At 45.9% G+C, this 22,731-nt stretch overlaps 1 long non-coding RNA gene across 1 annotated transcript in view; it reads left to right on the top strand.

The window, feature by feature from the left end:
- LOC120863521 overlaps window positions 1-22,731 on the top strand; it is a 49,873-nt gene that overhangs the window by 4,724 nt on the left and 22,418 nt on the right. The gene's annotated exons all lie outside the window — the stretch shown is intronic.

The following is a 22,731-nucleotide window of genomic DNA, read 5'->3' as shown; positions in this document are numbered from 1 at the left end:
TGTGTCTGTTCAGTGGGCTCAGAAGAAATTTATGGCTATGTTATATTTTAGCAAATAATGGTCAAAGCCAGAGCAGGAATCCAGGTGTTCCCTAAATCTGAAGCTAAGCAGAACATTTTATTTATGGATTCAGCAGACAGATGTTTGTTTTCTTTGTTATATCTGTATTTCAAGTTTGGATGATAAAAGATCAGCCCAGAAACCAAGCAGCATATTATGGTGTTTACTGGTTTTACTGGCCATAAAAGAGGGCGTTACTCGGTTCCCCATCAGCTGAGAGAAATCCTTCCCCACCCACTCCTGGCCAACCTCTCTCCCTCCCCCTAAGCAAGTGAATTTTAAACACCACTCTAAAGTTGTTGGCTGGTGACCTGGAAAATTCCTTTTGCTTTGTTCCGCTGTTAATGGCCCATCAGTTTAAACCTCCTACCCCCAGAAACTTTCTTTCTCATAACTAGACAGAGGAAGGAGGAAGTAGACGTTAAAAAGAAAGAAAGAAAGAAAAGATTCCTATTCTAAGGGCTTTGAGAAGATTCAAAGATGGCCCAGCCCGGATGAATGGAAGGAAGGAATTTCATTTGTCTTGACCTGTCTGTACAGAAGCCAGCACAAGGGCATATGTAAATAGGGCCTTCTTGAATACTTTTGATGAAGTGATAATTTTTGAATGCAGCCGTGGCTCAACCATGTGGGATTTTAGTGGACATAGGTCTAGAAGTCTTCTAATTCTGGAGGCCAGGATTTGGATTTATGTTTGAGCTGTGTAAGCTAGTAAATGTGTGAACCTCATCGAGCCACTAAGCTCAGTAACCTTCCTTATTCTTATCGTATCATATTTAATGATAGTAACTGTTTTTGATCTTATTGTTATTAGTCCGACTCTTTGTGACCCCATGGACTGTAGCCTGACAGGCTCCTCTGTCCATTGGGATTCTTCAAGCAAGAATACTGGAGTAGGTAGCCAGTTCCCTTCTTCAGGGGATTTTCCCAACCCAAGGATCAAACCCAGGTCGCCTGCAATGCAGGTGGATTCTTTACCCTCTGAGCCACCAGGGAAGCCCTGTTCTTATTGTATCATATTTAAAGATACAGTTAGTAACTGTTTTGGATCTTATTGTTATTAGTTGTAAAAGCCAGTAATTATCATTGACTCCAGAAAAACATCTATTTCTGCTTTATTGACTATGCCAAAGCCTTTGACTGTGTGGATCACAAGAAACTGTGGAAAATTTTGAAAGAGATGGGAATACCAGACCACCTAACCTGCCTCTTGAGAAATCTGTATGCAGGTCAGGAAGCAACAGTTCGAACTGGACATGGAAAAACAGACTGGTTCCAAATAGGAAAAGGTGTATGTCAAGGCTGTATATTGTCACCATGCTTATTTAACTTATATGCAGAGTACATCATGAGAAATGCTGGGCTGGAAGAAACACAAGCTGGAATCAAGATTGCCGGGAGAAATATCAATCACCTCAGATATGCAGATGACACCACCCTTATGGCAGAAAGTGAAGAGGAGCTAAAAAGCCTCTTGATGAAAGTGAAAGAGGAGAGTCAAAAAGTTGGCTTAAAGCTCAACATTCAGAAAATGAAGATCATGGCATCCGGTCCCATCACTTCATGGGAAATAGACGGGGAAAGAGTGGAAACAGTGTCAGACTTTATTTTTGGGGGCTCCAAAATCACCGCAGATGGTGACTGCAGCCATGAAATTAAAAGACGCTTACTCCTTGGAAGAAAAGTTATGACCAACCTAGATAGCATATTCAAAAGCAGGGACATTACTTTGCCGACTAAGGTCCGTCTAGTCAAGGCTGTGGTTTTTCCTGTGGTCGTGTATGGATGTGAGAGTTGGACTGTGAAGAAGGCTGAGCGCCGAAGAATTGATGCTTTTGAACTGTGGTGTTGGAGAAGACTCTTGAGAGTCCCTTGGACTGCAAGGAGATCCAACCAGTCCATTCTGAAGGAGATCAACCCTGGGATTTCTTTGGAGGGAATGATGCTGAAGCTGAAACTCCAGTACTTTGGCCACCTCATGTGAAGAGTTGACTCATTGGAAAAGACTGATGCTGGGAGGGATTGGGGGCAGGAGGAAAAGGGGACGACCGAGGATGGGATGGCTGGATGGCATCACGGACTCCATGGACATGAGAGACATGAACTCCGGGAGATGGTGATGGAGAGGGAGGCCTGGTGTGCTGCGATTTATGGGCTCGCAGAGTCGGACACAACTGAGCGACTGAACTGAACTGAACTGAACTGTGTGTGCCAGGTCTCAAGACACTTCCTGTGTTATCTCATTTAATCCTCACTGAACAACTCTATGAGGTAAGTACTATTATTATTTCCATTTTAAAAAAGAGAAAACTGAGGCTTAGTCAGGGTGGTAGAGCTGAGATTTCCACCTAGGTTCTCTGTCTTTCTATTAATAGCTGATGCTCTTAACCTCAACATTATTCTGTTTGTAAACTACAAAGATCTGAGAAAACACGATTAAGAGGAGGCACAGAGTGGCCATGAGCTCTCCCTAGAGCATGACAGTGGTCACCTTGAACTTGCTGAGCTATCCCTGGAGGGGACAGTTCTGCATAGAATGTTGAAAGCAGGTCACTGCCCCTGGCCATTCGGATTTCTGGAATAAAGTTCTGTTTACAAATCTCTCTTAAGGTTTTGGTCTGTCAGATTCCATTTCTCAGCTGCCAAAACACCAACCTAGACGCACAGAGAAATCAGAGCCTTTGAACACTAGTGCCACGCTCTTTACCCATCCCCACCATCAAGTAGCACCTATGGTCTCTCAAATGAACTTTGTCATGTCTTACATCTGTTGGAGCTGGCAGATCTCAAATCCATCTTCTGTAACCCAGAAATGCTGAGGAACCCTCCCTAGCTGGACGGGAGGCAGCTGACCAGGTGAGAGACTGCCACTGATCTGACACACTGAGGACAAAGCAACTGAAGAGCAATGGGACCATTAACACCAGCTAGAAAGCTCTGAAAACATGGCATTAGTACAGATTTACTGAGCCCTCGCTCTAGACCCCAGGAGTTGCAACTACTGAAGCCTACATAGCCCGGTTGGTAAAGAATCTGCCTGTGATGCAGGAGATCTGGGTTCGATTCCTGGGTTGGGAAGATCCCCTGCAGAAGGAAATGGCAACCCACTCCAGCATTCTTGCCTGGGAAATCCCATGGACAGAGGAGCCTGGGGTCGCAAGAGTTGGACACAACTTAGTGACTAAACCACCACCACCACTTGCCTTAGAGCCTGTGCTTCACAACAAGAGAAGCCACCGCAATGAGAAGCCTGGGCACTGCAACTAGAGAAAGCCTGTGCAGAGTAATGAAGACCCAGTGCTGCAAATAAATAAAAGAAAAAACAAAGTACCAATCTACATCCAAATGAAATTACCAAAAATAAAAAATGGCATTGCTGTGGGTGTACCCTGGGTGGAATTCCCAAGGCCCAGGGTGGGCTTTTATGTTCTCTCTTTCGTGAAAGTGTGTCCAACTCAGTTGTGTCCGACTCTTTGTGACCCTGTGGACTGTAGCCCACCAGGCTCCTCTTTCCATGGGATTCTCCAGGCAAGAATACTGGAGTGGGTAGATGGCATTCCCTTTTCCAGGGGATCTTCCTGACCCAGGGATCGAATCCAGGTTTACTGCATTGCGGGCAAATTCTTTACCATCTGAGCCACTAGGGAAGTCCCTTATTAGAAGTATCTTTATCTTAAAAAATTAATACATGATTGTTGTCAATTTAAATAATATGGATATTAATACAGAGAAATTAAAAGTATATCATTAACAGAACACACTCCCTGACTACCCTCCCCTGATCACTGCCCCCTGCCCCAATGCACCAGTCCTGGCATTACTAGTAACAGTTTGATGTCTCTCTTTCCAAATGGTTCTGCTGATTCCTGTGTGTGTGGCATTTACATAAATATCAGTGAGAAGATCCTATTCTGTACCTTGTATATCACAAGTACATTTCTAGTCTATCCACACATCTCTTCTTTTTGACGGCAGCACAGTATTCTACAATAAGAATGGATCAACTTCCTTTTTCTCCTTTTTGTTTTATTTTTGTTTATTTAATTTTGGCTCTGCCATGTGGCATGTGGCATCTTAGTTCCCTGACCAGGAATTGGACCCATGCCTCCTGCAGTGGAAGTGTGGAGTCTTCACCACTGGACCAGCAGGAAAGTCCCCAGCTTCCTTTTTTTCTAATCTCTGCTTTGACAGATCTTTTACTCTCCTGAGAACCTGTCTCAGCTCCCACTTAGCAAGCCCTTGTCTGGGTCCTGCCTCAGGAAACTGCACAGATGGGAAGGTGGTCAAGAGGTGAAAAGGACAGTGGTGGGCACCATATGGGAGAGTGTGGGGATGAGTGTATTCTATCCTCGCCCTACTGGGATACACAGGAAGCTCTTTTCTCTCTTCCTCACCTTGCCAAATGGTTCCACTGTCTAGCTAAAAAGCTGCACATTTTATGGGAATATCTTTGAAAACGATTAGGAGGATCAATTTAGAGAAACATGAAAGGCTGTCGTCTTAGAGTCACACTCTATCATTTGGGACCTCCACTCTGGGCGTGCACACCTTGGGGCTGTCAGGATCACCAGAGGTCATCCAGGTCAGTCTCCTGCCTCTATCCAAGATGGATGAGTAGCTCCTACTGAAAGCACTCTGTGCTCCTCTGTTGGTAACTACTTTGTGTGACTAACATCTCCCTTATTTACAAATGTGCTCTTTCTCCCTCGAAAGGCATTCTAGCGTAGAGGATTCAGGCAAGACCACTTATTAGCTAGGTGCTCTTGACCAAATTTCATATTATTTCTCTATCTCAGTTTCCTCATCTGTGGAATGGGGATAATAGTATGTGTCTAATTTGGTAGGGTAACTTGTCTTTTTTTTTTTTTTTTTTTGGTAATTTACAATATATACATAGCATATTTGGTGTATTATGTAGTAGATGCTAAGTACTCATTGATGGAAATGATTATACCCTGAGTCCAAACAAGATCACTGGCTTCTAACCCAGGCTGCACACTAAACTCACCTGAAAGTGAAAGTGTTAGTCTCTCAGTGGTGTCCTACTCTTTTTGACCCATAGATTGTAGTCCATCAGGCTCCTCTGCCCGTGGGATTCTCCAGACAAGAATACTGGAGCAGGTAGCCATTCCCTTCTCCAGAGGATCTTCTCAACCCAGGGACTGAATCCCTGTCTCCTGCATTGCATTACCAGTGATTCTGATTCTGCTGGTCTGTGGTGGAACAGGACGGGACGATTGAAGGTTTTTGAAAATCTCTCTGGGAATTCTAATATGTACCAGGATTGAAAACTGCTGGTTCTAGTCTAGTGATCTCTTTCCAGATGAGGCCTGGAGTGGGGAAAGACTTGCCCAGGTTACACAGCCTGACCACAAGGACCCAGGTCTCTCTTATCCTGGGTGCCAACCTCCAAGACTTGTCCTCATGAAGGAAATCTGTTCTTTGCGTGCCCTTCAAGTGAAAGTGGAAGTCGTTCAATTCTGTCCAACTCTTTGCCGCTGGATAGACTATACAGTTCATGGAATTCTCCAGGCCAGAATACTAGAGTGGGTTGCGTTTCCCTTCTTCAGGGGATCTTCCCAACCCAGGTCTCCTGCATTGCAGGTGTGTTCTTTACCAGCTGAGCCACTAAGAAAGCCCTTCAGGTACTGCCCCAACTTTCAGTCTCTTTCCTGAGAATGCTATATAGACCCCTCAACTAACTCTTACCAGGAACGGTGCTTTTCCCCCCTTCTGGTCCCAATCAGATTGTCCCCTGCTCAGAAAGTTCTCCAGACCAGAAGCTGCTCTTCTAGAAAATATGACCCTTTAATCGTAGCACTTAAGAATATGTGAAATAATCCTGTTCATTCGTTTGTTCATTCATTCAAGAGTCTAAGCCCCCTGGGGCCAGGGACCGGTGTTATCTTGTCCCTGTTGTACAGGGCCTAGAATGGTGACCAGCCCTCATTGCATGACTGAATGAACGAAACCTCAGGAGGGCAGTTGAATGTATTTTATTTTTCTGTCCTAGCCATCTGATTCTCATTACTCCTACAGCTCGGGAAGCCTCTCTGCTTTGGTGTTTTATAACCTTGTGTGCCTACGTCGACATTTTAACCATAAATCCAGAGTTTAGGGGTGGAAAAATTCGAGGCCAAGGGATTGGAGGAGAGGGATAAAAGCTACCCTGAGGTCCGAGGCTGGGACGGCGCTGCCCCAGGGTTGGGGTGGGGAAAGGAAGGGAAACGTCGGCGGGGCTTGGGGGGGTCCCCTTCTGCCCGCTGTGTGTCCCCTTGGCGGGACATAGCTCCGGGCTGCGACGTCAGAGGGGTGCTCCGCTGCTGCCGTTACCTCCGTCCTGGGATGGGGACGGGAGGTGGGGGGATTCCCCAGGGGAGGGGACACTGCCCGGGTCGCAGCCCGAGGGACCGCCTCGAGCAGTAGCCCCCGTATTCCGGCAGCGCGCGCCCCGGGAGGTGGCGCCTTAGGGAGGCTGTTTTTTTTTTTTTTTTTTTTTTAATTTTTTTTTTGAGCCACAGGGGAGGGAGGAGGGGAGCCCAGTGTGTGTCCCTTTAAGAGCCGGAGCGCTGCCCCCGCCTCGCAGGCGCCCAGAGCCTCACAAAAGAACAGGATGTTGTTGATTTGTCACCAAACCACAGAGAGGAAATGATTGTAAATTTCCTTTAAACATCCCCACCGCGCTCCAGCCGCCCCCGCTTCCGCCTCCGCCGCCCCCGCCCGGCCGGGCGCAGCGGGGCCTCGGCGCTCCCGCGGGGCGCCCTCTCCACGGCCTCCCCGGCCAGGCCACAAGCCCCTGCCGGCTCCGGGGCGCCTGCGGGAAGAGCCCCCGCCCCGCGCCCCCCTCGCGTTCCAGTTGCTTTCTTCTGATTATTTTTTCAGCAGCTGCCACAGAGAAAGGGCCTCAGCTCGTGTGCAGCCTCGCGCGCCACCCTTGCCTCCTCGAACGGAGGACACCCGCACCGGCACCGCGGGCCCTGCCTAGGAAGAACCTGAGCATGACCCCGCGTTGAGCCTCTGGATTCCCTGCGGTCGCAGTGATCATTAGTTCCAGAGTCGCGGGGGTGGGGTTGGTGCACTGAGGCCCAGGGAGGTTACCGGATAGCTGAATGGTCACCAGCTCCTGGAACCATCTGGGGACTCTTTGAGCACCTACCTAGGAAGTTTAATTCACCCTGAGTTTACGTTTGTAACCCCACGGCCACACTGCCACCAGAACATGATAGAAGTCTCAGATCTTCAATCGTGGCTGTTTCCATTGGGAAGTCCAGTGTAACCGGTGGTTAAGACCAGGTTGTTTCAAGAGGCACATCCCCCACCATTTCCAACGGGACACCCCCGCACCCTTCCAGGAGCTGCTAGGGTCTTGGTTAATTACACCTGTGGTTTTATCCATTCTTACCTTTCCCGACCCCTCCCCACATGTCTTGGTATGATTTCTGGAAGCCTCTGGTACGGTTCAAGTTTGCTCCCAACCTGGGCCTATGGTGGGGTGGTCCAGTCTGGTCTGTGGTCTAGGGAAAGGTTGCCTTTGTTGCACACAGTGTTCTTCTGGAGCAATTAATGCTTATGGTTCCCGGAATGGCTTAAATATTCAGAGCAGCAGCTAAAGTCCCAGGTATGATGCGCAGCGGATTTTCTCATTTCATCTTTCCAATATTCCCTTGAGGTTGGCATTGCTATGGTCTTTATGCACATGAGGAATCTGCATGACCAACTCACACAGACTAAGGTGAAAGTGACTGGACTCATTTAGTCCTCACTCTGATTACTGGTGGTGTTCTTCTTTGGTGCTTTAAATCTGATTGAGGGGACTAGTAGTAAAAAGGATGTGGGGGATTTTTGTTGTGTCTTTTGTCACCCCAGCCTCCAGGGAGCTCTGGGTCAGGTCCCACTTTCTGGGGAAAAAAATCCAAAAAACCTGAGTGGCTGACACCCTCAAGCTGGAATCTGCCTTTTTGGGACTGTATCCTCGGGTCTTGGAGGAGGAGGGCCCTGGTGTGGAGTCTTAGTTCTTTCCCCTCTACTTGAATGGGAAAACGGGATCCTTGAAAAAGATTTCCCTGGTGCTGGATTCCTAAGGCCAAGTAGCCCCCTTCATTTCAAGACCTTGGATTCTAAGCTCAGAGGCGGTGAGGTGGAGGTGGGTGGGGGGAGGAGAAGTGTTTGCCTCTGGATTTCATCAGTGTCCTGTAGAACAGTTAATGGCATCCTGTACCTGCTCTGTGCTACGCACTGCTCACATGCTGTTTCTGGGCTTTCTCATTTGATCCTGTGATGGATCCTAAGAGATGAAAAGTTAGTTCCCGGAGATGTCGTGCCCCTAGGAATGTTGCAGCTGGGGTTTCTGTCCTTCCCCACATGGTCCGTGTGTGTGTGTAAGAGAGAGTCATTCAGACACGAAACAGGGCCGCAGTGCTTGCCTTTAGTTGGTGCAGAAAGCCAAGAGGGTCCTCGATGCCGGTGGACTTGAGAGAGAAGTGCAATGGCTTTTGGCTCCTTTATGCTGCAGCTGTCTGCGGTCCTTCACCACTGAGCCTATTTGTTGATGGATTTCCAGAGCGGCTGTGGTGTCTCCACCTGTCTTTGTTGCTTTTATAGATTGCCAATCACTGGGCATCTGGGTCCCGGGCATTTGGGAGGGAGAGCCATCTGCTTAATTGTTTCCAGTCCGCAGATGAGGAGCACCAGGTACCAAGAAGCTAAGTCGTTGGTCTGAGCAGGCTGGCTCGAGGCAGAGCAAGGGACCAGGAGTCAGGGCTCCCAGCCTCCACCACCACACAGTTCTAGGGAGGCTAGAACCAGAGGGCAGATCATGTGGTGTCTCTCAGCTTCAGTTTTCTACCCTGTGAAGGACTCTGGCCTGTGTGTTCTCTTGTGGCCCTTCTCGTCATCGTCATCAGAAAAACAACTTCTGTTTATTCATTCAGTTAATATTTATTAAATGCCCACTGTATGCCAGGAACCTCTTTTATAGGTGCTGGAGATACAACAGTTAACAGTTCCTGGAGTTTATCTTTTAGGATACAAAAAATTATATACACTTATTTATATACATTTAAAAGAAATACATGTACCTTTGACCCTTTACCCAGGGGTTAGGAGCCCTTACCCGCCACATTCAGTAGAAAATCCACATACTACTATCTTTGCCTCAAAAACAAAGGATTTGATAAATGACTCATCCAAGCACAAGAACCTGAAACAGTTTGGATAGAATCAAGACTCAAACCATAGTTCTTTGAATTCCATGTGTTATGATCTCTTATTGAACACAAATTTGCCCCACACTTAAAGATCTCTGAAAGAAAAATACAGATACTATAATGAAAAATTTGTGTATAAATGGATCTGCACAATTCAGACCCACATTGTTCAAATTGTTGTGTGTGTTTGTGTGTGTGTGTGTAAAATGTCAAGTAGTGTTTTGTGCTGTGGACCAAGGTGAAGAGGGTGTGTGTATGAGGTGAGGGAGTAGTATTTTATTTTATTTAAGGTAGTAAGGGAAGGCTTGTTGATAAAGTGATGTTTGAGGTTTGAGATGAGGGGAAGGGCTGAGCTATGCAGCTTTTTGGAAGCTTGCTTTAGCAGTAGGAACAGAGCAGTGAAGGTTGGGAGTTGTAGGTTGCATAGCACTTAGAGTGTGTCAGGTACTGTGCTAAGTGCTTTATGTTCTACATTTAATCCTGTTATTGCTGAATTTTATTTGGAGAAACTGAGGTTCAGAGAGGAAGCCAAGGTTCCGAGAGGTTAGGTGATTTGCTCAGTGCCATGCAGCAAGTAGGTAGTGGAGATGAAATTCAAATGCTCCTATTAAGCATCATGTTGCCTCCCACTTGAGGACTCTTCTTATGGATCTGGTACTTACTTTATAACCCGCTTTTTAAAAAAAAAATTTTTTTTTCCTTCTCTGTGCATGCAAAATCTTGGTTCTTAGACCAGGGACTGAACCTGGGCCATGGCAGTGAAAGTGCCAAGAGTCCTAACCACTGGACCACCAGGGAACTCTCCATGACCTGGTTCTTAGATTTTGTAGGGAGTAAGTGTCAGGGTACTCTTGCCTGGAAAATCCCATGGATGGAGGAGCCTGGTGGGCTGCAGTCCATGGGGTCGCTAAGAGTCAGATACGACTGAGCGACTTCACTTTCACTTTTCTGCATTGGAGAAGGAAATGGCAACCTACTCCAGTGTTCTTGCCTGGAGAATCCCAAGGATGGGGGAGCCTGGCAGGCTGCCGTCTATGGGGTCGCACAGAGTTGGACACCACTGAAGCGACTTAGCAGCAGCAGCAGCAGCAAGTGGCAACAGTAGCCAGGGTAGCTCCTGGCCCCTCAGTTGCATGGTTCTGGGGGTTGAGCTCAGGGTCTGAAGTTCCATTTTATGAGTGGAAGAAGGTAATCTATTTGATGCTGGAAACATCCCATGTTGTGTTTATGGCAGAAGAGGGAAAAACACCATCAGATTAGTGTAAACAAGAGAAATGGAAGAATGGGGTAGCCTGAATCTCTCCAGCCCACTCCTTGGTTTTAATTTCCCTATGACGGGGCCCGACACAGCACGCTGTATTATACAGTGATAATGAAAACACTTGGATTAGTAAACTGAGATTTATAGGGCAGACGGGAGCCAGCAGAGAAGATGGCAGTCATCTCTTTTATTTGCAGGCAGATATCCAAATTGCCACTTGCTTGCTTTTTCTTCCTGACACTATCACCTACTCTGCTTAATTAGATCCTTTCCCCCTCCTGTATCATTTCCAATTCCCGCCCAGCAGCTGGCTGCTCAGAAGAGTTGGTGAAGCTGCATGCAGAACGCTTTCCCAGAGTCCAGGGAAGATGAGTCAGAAACACAGCACATGAAAATCAGGGATGGGACCTGTGCATCAGGCTATGAGCCTGCCTTTTCATCAGCAACGTGTGGCAGGTTGAGGAGGGCTGGACCCAGGGCCACGTGCTTCTTAGGTCTCCTCAGTTTTCCCCCTGAGCATCCTCTTTGTTGTGGGGAGCAGAGACAGTGAATTCCCCAGACAGCAGACCACCCCCAGCACACTTTTCCAAAAGCACATCGAAAGAGTTCAGTCCTGCCTCTGAAGTATTTTGGAATACTCTACTATGTTCAAAGTATCATTCTGGACTCTGAGGAGGGTAAGAGGTCCTTGGAGACTGAGATGAACAGACTGCTGCTAAAATCTAAAATAGAGGGAAATAGAGTGGAATGGCCAGATTAATTTCTTCAGTAAGTATTTATTGAGTACCTGCTATGTATCAGGCATTGTTCTGGGCACTGAGGGGACCCAGCAGTGGCAAGACATGCAAATAAGTCCCTGGCCATGTGGACTTATGGTCTACCTGATGGGGGAAGGGACAGGACAGTAAGTTCATTACTAAACAGCCTAAGAACTATGGAGAAAAACCAAGTAGAGGAGGTGGTGAGAGAGTGTTTGGCCTTATAATTTTAAAAGGAAGCCAGTGAAGGCAGGATAGTGTGGTGGAGACTGAGAGAGCTGATCTGGAATCTAGGCTTTGACATCTAGACTTCGATTTTTTTTAAGTTTCTGTGATCAACTGATCTCAACGTATTTCTCGTCTGTGAAGTGGTACTAGTTATAGACATTCCTAAACTGATTAACTGAGGGAAAAAAATATATATACAATACACACTTAATTAGGGCTCTGTGACTGTTAACTGTTCCAAGTATTATGTGTGCTTGTAATAGAATAATGGGAAGCTGAATGAGTGACTTATTCTGTTTGGGGAAAAAAAGGATTATTATCCATGTCACGTTTTGTTTTTCTAGGAATCACAGTTGGCCTGTACGTAAGGAGAAGGCAGGAATGCGGATGAACTCTTGAAGCTAGAATTCAGATTAGAGGGGATTTAGATAAGGGTTTGGTATGTGGGATGTAGGTTGGAGTTGGACTATTGTTGGTATTTTGCATTCTCTTTTTAAAATGATTTTCCACATGCTTTGTGTTTGCCCTGATACTCCACAACAAGCCTGGCAGGGAGGCTGGGGCTGCCCATTAGACAAACAGGCACAGGATGTGAGTGCCCAGCCAAGGTCACCGCCAGTCTCCAGAGGAGATCTCCTGCCGGTCTTGAGATGAGTCATCCTGGAGTGTTGCTCCCGGGGTGAAATCACAAAGGAAGGAAGGCTTGAATTTATTGCAGGCAGTATGGGAAGTTTCCTGTTCTTAACAAATCTCAGAAACAGTAACCCTCCACCTGAGGGGCCTTATTCTTCAGAGGTCAGCCTCCTGTGTAGCCTAAAACCCTTCAGAAGATATAGGATCTAATTTGGGGTGAGGGAGAGGGTCTTAAAAGCTTTTGGCATAAACAGAGGTGAAAGAAAGGAGATGAAAAGAGGGAAAATGTATAGTGGTTGAGGGCTTGGGGTCTGGGTTTGGTGGTTCTGCCAGTTACCAGCTGGGGCAAGTCCTAGAACCTTCTCCAAGCCTCATTTCCTCATTTGTAAGATGGAATAGTAATGGTCCCTAACTCCCAGGTTGTTGGCACAGTGACACACCAGGATGAATGCCAAGGGTTTAGCACAGTGTCTGGCAGAAAGAGGCCCTTAGTAACATGAGCTGTCATTATTAGAGAGGAAAAGGAGGCCATGCTGGGAAAGGAGTGAGGGTGAGAGGGTCCCCAGGTTAGTGCATCTCTCCTGATGCTAAGCCGTGTAGATGGGGTCTTTTTGTTTATTTGTTTATTTCCTTGACTGTGCTTACTTGGTCATGGCATGTGGGCTCTAGTTCCCAGGATTGAACCTGGGACCCCTGCGTTGGAAGCATGAAATCTTAGCCACCAGACCCGCAGGGAAGTCCCTAGATGAGGTCTTGATGAAGCTCTTTCTGCCTGGGGTACTTTCTTCTCAAGGAGTTTCTACTTCGACCAGCAGCGCATACGTGTGTGGTCACTTCAGTTGTGTCTGACTCTTTGCGACGCTATGGACTACAGCCTGCCAGGCTCGTCTGTCCATGGGATTCTCTAGGCAAGAATATTAGAGTGGGGTGCTGTTTCCTCAGTCTTCCCAACCCAGGGATTGAACCCATATCTCTTTGGTCTCTTGCATGGGTTCTTTACCACTAACGTCATCTAGTAGACAAGCATATGATGTCTTCTGGTCCTTACTCATATTCCCTGGCATCATGGTTCAGTGGGCATGGCGGGCCTGGGATCATCCTCTGTTGGTTCCCTCTCTTCCCCTCCCTTTAACCCTTGCTTCTCTGGCAGACCTGTTATTTGTCCTGTCTCTCTTGACTCCATAGAATGAAAATAATGATCCTGTCTCTACTGGTAATTGTCTCGGAACAGATCAAGTCCCCTCCCAGTCATCTGCCTCTGATTGAACACACCCTGCCTGCTGTATACTGTCCTGCTGGAGCTTGGTGCCCAAACACAGGCACTGGGAACCCATTGGCTAGATGTCATTTCAAGGGTGGTGACACCCCACTGGACAGCCTTGAGGTTTGCTGAGGATGTTACACCTTGGTTCGGACCAACGTGGAAAGCTCTGAGAGTACCTCTGAGTGTTTACCCCAAACGCTAATTATTTGTTGTCCAATTATGAATCTGCTCTTCATCTTCCAGCTTCACTTCCTGTCCCCTCTTGGACGTAGAAGATTTCCTTAAGAAAACTGACTACAGCCTTTTCCAGCTGGGCTGAAGTGTTGCATGGGCTTGGGGTCAGGAAGCTCCAGAGGCTCCATATTTTTCTGATTTTTATAGAAATTGTCCCAAGAGCAGACCTCTTAGGAATAGCACTTCCTAGACTGAGTGAGAAGGGCAGGGTTGTGGGTCAGAGGAATCTTAAATTTAATTGTATTATTCTGTTTTAATAGATTCTAGTCCTGTTGATATTTGTGTATATTTTATTAAGATATAACCATCTTAAATGGAAAGCAAAATAAAACTCACCATGTCCTCTTCTTTTTTTTTATTTTACTTTATTTTACTTTACAATACTGTATTGGTTTTGCCATACATCAACATGAATCCGCCACGGGTGTACGTGAATTCCCAATCCTGAACCCCCCTCCCACCTCCCTCCCCATACCATCTCTCTGGGTCATCCCAGTGCACCAGCCCCAAGCATCCTGTATCCTGCATCGAACCTAGACTGGCGATTCGTTTCTTACATGATACTATACATGTTTCAATGCCATTCTCCCAAATCATCCCACCCTCTCCCTCTCCCACAGAGTCCAAAAGTCCGTTCTATACATCTGTGTCTCTTTTGCTGTCTCGCATACAGGGTTATAGTTACCATCTTTCTAAATTCCATATATATGTGTTAGTATACTGTATTGGTGTTTTTCTTTCTGGCTTACTTCACTCTGTATAATCGGCTCCAGTTTCATCCACCTCATTAGAACTGATTCAAATGTATTCTTTTTAATGGCTGAATAATACTCTATAGTGTATATGTACCACAGCTTTCTTATCCATTCGTCTGCTGATGGACATCTAGGTTGTTTCCATGTCCTGGCTATTATAAACAGTGCTGCGATGAACATTGGGGTACACGTGTCTCTTTCAATTCTAGTTTCCTCGGTGTGTTTGCACAGCAGTGGGATTGTTGGGTCATAAGGCAGTTCTATTTCCAGTTTTTTTAAGGAAGCTCCATACTGTTCTCCATGTCCTTTTCTTTCTGAAGGGCCCTGTGCTTTTTGCCTGAAATCCATTCTCATCTTTATCCTCATACACATCCATATATTGTGAGTTCTTTCACCAGGAGCCTGGATTGTGGTAAACCTTTTATGTATTTTCCACTTGATCTCAAAGTAACTTTAGAAAGATGGAATTATTATCCCTATTACTTTGATGAGAAGCCTGAGGCTCTAAGAGGCCATGTGGTCATGGCTGGCAAAATTGGGATTCAAACCCAAGTCTGATTCCATCCAAAGCCTGTAAACTTAGTGTATGATTTCTGCAACAGTTATTCATTCAGCATTATAGTCTAGACCTTTCCCCCATATGCCTTGATAGAGTTCCTAGTTACTGTTTAAAATGAGAACATAGGATGCCCTGACCTGTGTAACCATTTTCTCCTCTGGGCCTTTGTGGGCAGGGTCATTGGCCAGGGACTGCAGAGCAGTGCAGGCAGTAGGTTCGGGCTGCTAGAAGCAGGAGCACACTGCAGCTGGGAGGAACCCACGGAGTGCACACCCCCTGGGTCATTTCAACATTAGGAACTCGAGCTGGCAGCTCTGCACTACCTGGTCATTATTTCAGCTGGGGTAATAGGTGTGGGGCTGGGTGCCCATGGCAGCAGCTCTCAGCTCTGGTGAGGGAGGCAGAGGAGAATCAGTCCTCTTGAGGTAGACAGGAGAAGAATTTCTATCTCCATCTTACTGGTAGGGGATCTGATCTTGAAGATGGCAGGAGGTTTTCCTGCCAAACATAGGTCCAAAGTGGCGAGATGAAGACCAGAGCGTTGGCGTTCAGACTCCTGGTGCTTTTCTCCTCCATCGTAGAGTTTGTTTCTCTTTCTCTGGCTCATCTCCTCTAGGCCTCTTTTCTTCCTGATACATGGGGATGCTTCCCAGGTAAACTTTAGGTATACAAGTGCACATTAGACACAGCTGTTACACCAAGGCTAGCCCCACGTGGATAACCCATTTCTAGAGAAGGGCAGAGTGGTTGGCAGAGAAAATAACTTGTTTCCTAAACACTTCCAAGTAGTGGTGGGTTTTTGTCTTGTTGGGCCAGGATGCAAATGGTAGCTCAGTTTCCTCCCTTAAGTCTTCAAGAAGGCTTTCATCTGCCGCCTGGAGCAGTGCTATAAACATCTTTCTTGAGCCCAAGCAGTGGTCACTGCACATTTTTCTTTCACAGTAGGAAGATTGGAGTCCTTTGCAAGAGTTGACAAACAGCGTCCAGTTCTTAGGATGACAAGCCAAACTTAAAAAAAAGATGTTGTTAATGCAGCTCTGCAGCTTATCAAAATAAAATGAAGATTCAGATTCATTTATATATGAATGAAATAGACCATTTTGGGAGAGGGGTGTTAAAAATTCATATATCTTTACTAATGAAACCATTTTTACATTCACAATGGGGGAAAAAAACCCAAAACAAAAAATCAAGGTTCATACAAGTTTTTCTGTTAACCAGAAAAAAGTGAATCCCTGAAATTACAAACTTGCAGTATTATCTTTGCACATTAGCAAAATTCTTCAAGCTTTTGAATAGTAAGACTTGATTTGCTGTTCCGTGAATTTAACATCTTCTTTTATTTATTTATTTATTTTTGTTACATATTTTTATTTTTATTTTTTTTAATTTATTTTTTTTACTTTACAATTCTGTATTGGTTTTGCCATACATTGACATGAATCCACCACGGGTGTACATGTGTTCCCAAACATGAACCCCCCTTCCCACCCCCCTCCCCACAACATCTCTCTGGGTCATCCCCGCGTACCAGCCGCAAGCGTGTCATATCCTGCATCGGACATAGACTGGCAATTCGATTCTTACATGATATTATACATGTTTCAATGCCATTCTCCCAAATCATCTCACCCTCTTCCTCTCCCACTGAGTCCAAAAGTCCGCTATACACATCTGTGTCTTTTTTGCTGTCCTGCATACAGGGTCATCATTACCATCTTTCTAAATTCCATATATATGTGTTAGTATACTGTATTGGTGTTTTTCTTTCTGGCTTACTTCACTCTGTATAATCGGCTCCAGTTTCATCCATCTCATCAGAACTGATTCAAATGTATTCTTTTTAATGGCTGAGTAATACTCCATTGTGTATATGTACCACAGCTTTCTTATCCATTCATCTGCTGATGGACATCTAGGTTGTTTCCATGTCCTGGCTATTATAAACAGTGCTGCGATGAACATTGGGGTACATGTGTCTCTTTCAATTCTGGTTTCCTCAGTGTGTATGCCCAGCAGTGGGATTGCTGGGTCATAAGGCAGTTCTATTTGCAATTTTTTAAGGAATCTCCACACTGTTCTCCATAGTTAACATCTTCTTTTAATTTATACCTTCTGTAGACTTGAGTTTCTCTACACTCTGAGCCACACTGTACTAGCCCATTTTGCACTCAAGTGGCCTTGCATCATTACAACTCATCTTTGAGACAGTCACAGCTCCAATGAGCCTCAGTCCAGGAACAGACTAAGAATAGCTCCCCCTAGGGTTTAGCCACATGGAACTCTCTGAAAGGCTTCTAAGGGGAGGTGAATGGCAGAGGCAGGATTTGAATCCAGGTCTAGATAGCCCATAGCACATACTGTTTTCCACTACCCAGTTCTGCCTTGAGCGGGCAAATTTATGCTGAGCCTCTTCTTTGGAGTAAGACACCCTGTTAGGAAGGTACCTTGAAGGAGATGCTGAAGTGAGTCATACTGTTCCCTCTCTTCACAGTACCGTCAACCTAGCATGTGTTGGAGGATCATTTTTTGTTGTGAAGAAACATGAATTTGTAATCTTCATTTTACACAAAAGGAAACAGTGAATCAAAGAGGTCAAGTGACTTGCTCAAGGGCACACAGCTATGATGAGACAGAACTTTTACTAGGTGACTGTTGCTGGGAGCCCTTAGCAGTCCGAGACACTTATGTGGACCACCTCATTCCTAGGTGCAAGGCAGGTGAATCCCTTACAGGTCAGACAGAGGATGAGGTGCCAGTGCTTGATAGGTTCAGGTCAGTGCTCCTGAATCGAGTGGAGTGTCTAAGACAGATTTATCCAAAACGACGCCTCGAGGCTCCTGGGTCTGTGACTGTATGTGCAGCAGAATTCACGGGTTTCACCCACTTCTCTCTCCCTGTGGGGAAGCGTCCCCGCTTTGGCAAGCTGACTCCAGAGACCTCCAATCCCCAAAGATTCCTGAGGCCTGCTGAGTTGAGCCATGCAGTGTAGAAATATTTGCTTTAGGATGCAGGAGATGAGAAAAGCCTGGAGGGGCAGGGCAAGAAGGTGGGGCTGGGGGATGCCCTTTGCTGTCGCTATGGGCCCGTGGGCCCAGGTTTTCAGGACCCACACCTAGGAGTTTTGGGAACACTCCCAGCCTATCTGCTGTGCTTAGAAGTGGGCAGCAGGATAGTGTGGACTCCTTGGGAGGATAGGTGAGAAATAGCTAAGTCCATTGCCGGACATGAGTAGATGCTTCACAAGGGTTTCTTTCCTTCCTCTTTCATCCTTGCCTCTCTTCCCTCTTAATGTCTAGTTGATTAGCCCCGTAGGGCTTTCCTGCTGCCTTCACATCTTCAGTGTCTTCACAGCAAGTCCCTGTCTTGTACCCCCAGAGGCTGTCCTGACACACATGAAGCTCGTGTGAGGCACACAGAGGAACAGTAAAAAATGCTGGGCTCCGTCCCTGTCTCCCCCCGTCCCACCCAGCATAACATCCCAGGAGGGAGTCCAGTGAAGCCATTCTATATTTGTCAGACTTCAGAGTCACTCAGCCTGGGTGTTCATCCTAGCCTCCGCCACATTGGCTGTTGTGACCCAGACTATATTATTTGATCTCTCTGTGCCTCTGTTTCCAAACTTGAAAAAGATAATGAGAATAGTACTTACTTCATAGAGATGCAGGACGTATTGGATGTAATAGTGCATTTGAACCCCTGGCTCAGGTAAGTGCTGAGAACTGTTAGGTAAAACAGACATCAAATCCAACTGGAAGGGACTTTAGACAGCAGGGCCCACCACTCGATTTTAAAAAATTATTTAAGTCATTGACAGTAATAAGAACTAATAGCTAATAGTTATTGAATACTTACCATGGGCCAGCCACTGTGCCAAGTACTTCTCATACATTAACTTGTTTAAAAATGTGAAAGTTCAAGTGGGGTGTCTCCTTCTCATCTCAGTCCCCCTCCACAGAGACAGCCACTATTACTGATACTCTGTGTGTCCTTACAGATGTCCTCTGTGCATGTACAAAGATTTAAATATCTTTTTACCCCTTCAACTTTTTATAGAGGAAACTTGGGTTTGGGGAAGAAACACAGCCATTTGTCATAATAGTTCCTGTTCTGTGTGTGGAGGACTGCTCCTGTGCTGTGTGATTTTGAATCCTTGTTTCAACCCTGCAGCGTAAACTACATTATGTAGAATAAGTGCTCCAAGGCTTAGTTTACCTTAGTGCGTTAATTGAGGATTAAATTAGATAATCCATGAAGAGGGATTTATCAGTGTTCCTGGCACATCAGAACTGTTTAGAAGATGGTGGCTGTAGGGGAGGATCAAGGTTTTATGGGGACCTGAAGCTTGTACAATTTGAGAGCTATCTATATGAGAAATAATATAAAATTATGAATCCAGTATTAAAAATATTTGTTTAGAGAAAAGAGACCCAACAAGTTACATATTTGAAAAGCTACCAGATACTTCCAGCACTGTAAGAATATGTAACAGAACATTTTTGTCAATTAACTGCTGGGCACGCTCTATTATACTTTCCATTCCTACATTTTCTGGCTTCATACTCATTGTGATCACTTCGTCCTTTGATAACAATTTTATAAAACAATTTTCTGGGAATTTCCCAGCGGTCCAGTGGTGAGGATGCCACACTCTTACTGCCAGGGCCCCAGGTTCGATCTCTGGTTGGGGAACTAAGATCCTATAGCCAAAAATACAAACAACAAACAAACAACACTTCTAAAATAATTGTATGAAACAAGAATAAAAGATAATTCAGCCTTTTCTCTGGCGTGGTTGATCAAAATTTGCTTTTTGTTATTATTTTTTTAATTTATATGGAAGTACAGTTGACTTACAATGTTGTATTAGTTTCAAGAGAACAAAGTGATTCAGTTATACATATATCTATATATCTATTCTTTTAAAGATTCTTTTCCATTTTTGGTTATTATAAGATACTGAGTATTGTTGCCTATGCCATACCATATGTTCTTGTTTATTTTTTATATGGTAGGGTGTATATGTTAATTTGAAACTCCTAGTTTATCCCTACCTCTCCTTCCTCCCTTTGTTACCGTAAGTTTGTTTTCTATGTCTGTGGGTCTGTTTCTGTTTTGTAAGTCAGCTCATCTGTATCTTTTTAGTTTCCACATGCAGCTGATATCATACAATATTTGTCTTTCTCTGTCTGACCTACTTCACTTCATATAATAATATCTATGTCTATCCATGCTGCTGCAAATGGCATTATTTTATTTTTCATGGCTGAGTAGTAGTCCATTGTATATATATTGCACAACTTCTTTATTCATTCATCTGTTGATGGACACTTAGGTTGCTTCCACGTCTTTCCAGTTGTGAATAATGCTGCTATCAACACAGGTGTTGTCGTTTAGTTTTGTTGTGGAAAATGAGCAAATTCACACACGCTGTTTGTAGTGCTACTTCTTGTTCATGTCTCATAAACAGGAATTTTGGTGAATTCTGTTTTATACAGTTCCCATCAAAAATGAAAAAGAAGCTCTGGTATGTTATAATTGTAAGCATGGAGCATGTTTCTGACAGAAGGGAACTTCCTGCGCCTAGGGGAACCAAATCCTCCACTTAGGATTTTACAGGTCTAGGAATTAGAAGCATTTCCCACAGGCTGGTGTCTGACGCTGTACATGTTCAGCCTTTCTCCTTTTTCCCTACCACACATGTCAGTGTTGGGTGCTGCCAGACATGTTCCTGTGGCTTCAGGAAGAGGCTAGTGGGCCCTGTGTAGAGGAGGACTCCTGGGAGTTGGGCCTGCACTAGACGTTAGCAGTAATTCAGCATGCGTAAAAGGAGATGGTGAACCACAGAAACATAGCCCAGTAGCCTCAAATCATTTTTGACTCCTACTTGAAGAGTCCTTGGATGCCCTGGGCCACTGGAACATCACCCAGCATGAGGGCAGGAGTGATAGAGGGAAACGGGCGAGGCAAAACAGTGCCCTTTCCCTTCGTGGCTTAGACTTGACTTTGGCAAAACTTAGAGAAACCCAAGATCATGTGAGCACGTTTCTTTCCAGGCCCCCTCGTAGGGCTTCGGAAGGGGCTGCTGCAGGCTGGGACTCTGAAGCTTCAGGGCTTTGAGCTCTGCCAGCATCTGGTTAGCTGTTGTTCATGTTCTGGTTAAGAGAGGATCTCTGGGAGTCACGCAGCTTGCTTGGGAGCTGTGTGATCTTGGGTTATTGATTCCTCCCTGAACTCCTTACTAAGGAGTAAGTGTGACATTCCTCCTAGTATTTACCTCTCTGGGGATGTGACCTCTGTGAGGGCAGGCGCTGGTCTGTTTATTGCCGTGTCCACAGTGTCCAGGACACATAGTGCATACTCACACATCAGCTTTGTGGGTTTAATGAAAAGCAGGATGTTTGGGTGTTGAGCCTCAGGCTCTCAGAGAAAAGGAATCCTGGGCACAGTGAGCTTAAGTCCCTTTCCTGTACTACACGCTGCCTCTGGTCAGACCCAAGGGAGACCTTGGGTCTGTAGGCCTCCTTTCCTTCTTGCTGACCCTCCCATGTGAGCTGAATAAGAAGGGAAGCTTAACTCACTTCCGAGAACCTGAGATAATCGTCTCCGTTATTCCCTCCGTTGTGGATGTGTGCCAGGTTCCCTGGATCTCATATCTGGAATTCGCTCTGACCGGTGGAGCCTACTGTTCAGAGACTCACCTGCCTTTTCCCCTTCCCTGACCTGACTTGGGTCCTGGGGGATGGTGAGAGGCAAGGAGAGAGCTGGGAGAACCAAGGTGAATGGTTTTGAGCCACGAAATAGCGTGAAAAATCAAGTCTGGAAGATGAATGGCTCTAGGTTTTAGCAGGGACAACCCTCGGAATTACTGACATTACCTTCTGAGAACACCAGGAGCCCTTTCCTTTGTAGCTCCCCTGGATTTTGAGAGGTCCTTGAGCATAGCTGGAAGTCACTGTGCTACGGAACCATAGAGATGAGGCTGGAGGGGGCCACCAGTGAGTGGTCACCTTGTCATTGACAGGAGCTATGAGCTAAAGGGCCAGGTGGCTGCAGATTGGTACTCACCCAGCTGTGCAAAGCAGGTGACAAGACTCCAGTCCCGGCCCTGCAGATGGAACACACCTCTTTGCCCTACTTTTGCTCTGCCTGGCATAGATTTCTAGCCAAGCCCTGCACAAGCTTCCACCTCTGTTTTATGACAAGCTGCCCCACGGGGAGTGCCTGTGCTGGGATGGAGAGCTCAGGGAAAGAATTGGGGTACTCACCCCCCACCCCCGCCAACCTTGCTCTGTTAATAAGACAACTGGGATTTTGGAGCCTCTGCTTCCAGCCCAATTCTATTCTCCCTCCAGCCCTGGGATAGTATTTGTATGCAAATGTTGACTCTGATCTCCACCCAGGAAAACACCAGCTGAGACTGAAACTCTTTTTGCATGTAATAGAGAGCAGAGCATGGGGCCTCACATGGTCCCCCTTGAGCTGCTCTGGAGGATGCTAGGGAACATTTTATTTGTGTTTTCCAAACTTATCCCAGAGTTGTGTCCAGGCAACTGAGGGTCTGTCAGAGCCGAGAAAACATCTGATTCCTTTTAGAAAAGACACAGGGATTAGGTGTCCCAGGGACTTTGACAAATGCCTAGCTGCTGGTTTTGATTGAGCTTTCGTTTAGGGAAGGTTGATTGCAGAAGTGAGAATGCCAAAGACCCAGGCAGCCAGTGTTGAGAAGATGCCTGGAGACGGGCACACATATACCATTCGTTGGCAGGGATG

Source organism: Oryx dammah, unplaced genomic scaffold (genome assembly GCF_014754425.2).
Source record: "Oryx dammah isolate SB20612 unplaced genomic scaffold, SCBI_Odam_1.1 HiC_scaffold_5, whole genome shotgun sequence".
Classification (NCBI taxonomy): Eukaryota; Metazoa; Chordata; class Mammalia; order Artiodactyla; family Bovidae; genus Oryx; species Oryx dammah.
Note: the sequence above shows the minus strand (reverse complement) of the source record. Positions and strands in the feature narration are given on the sequence as shown.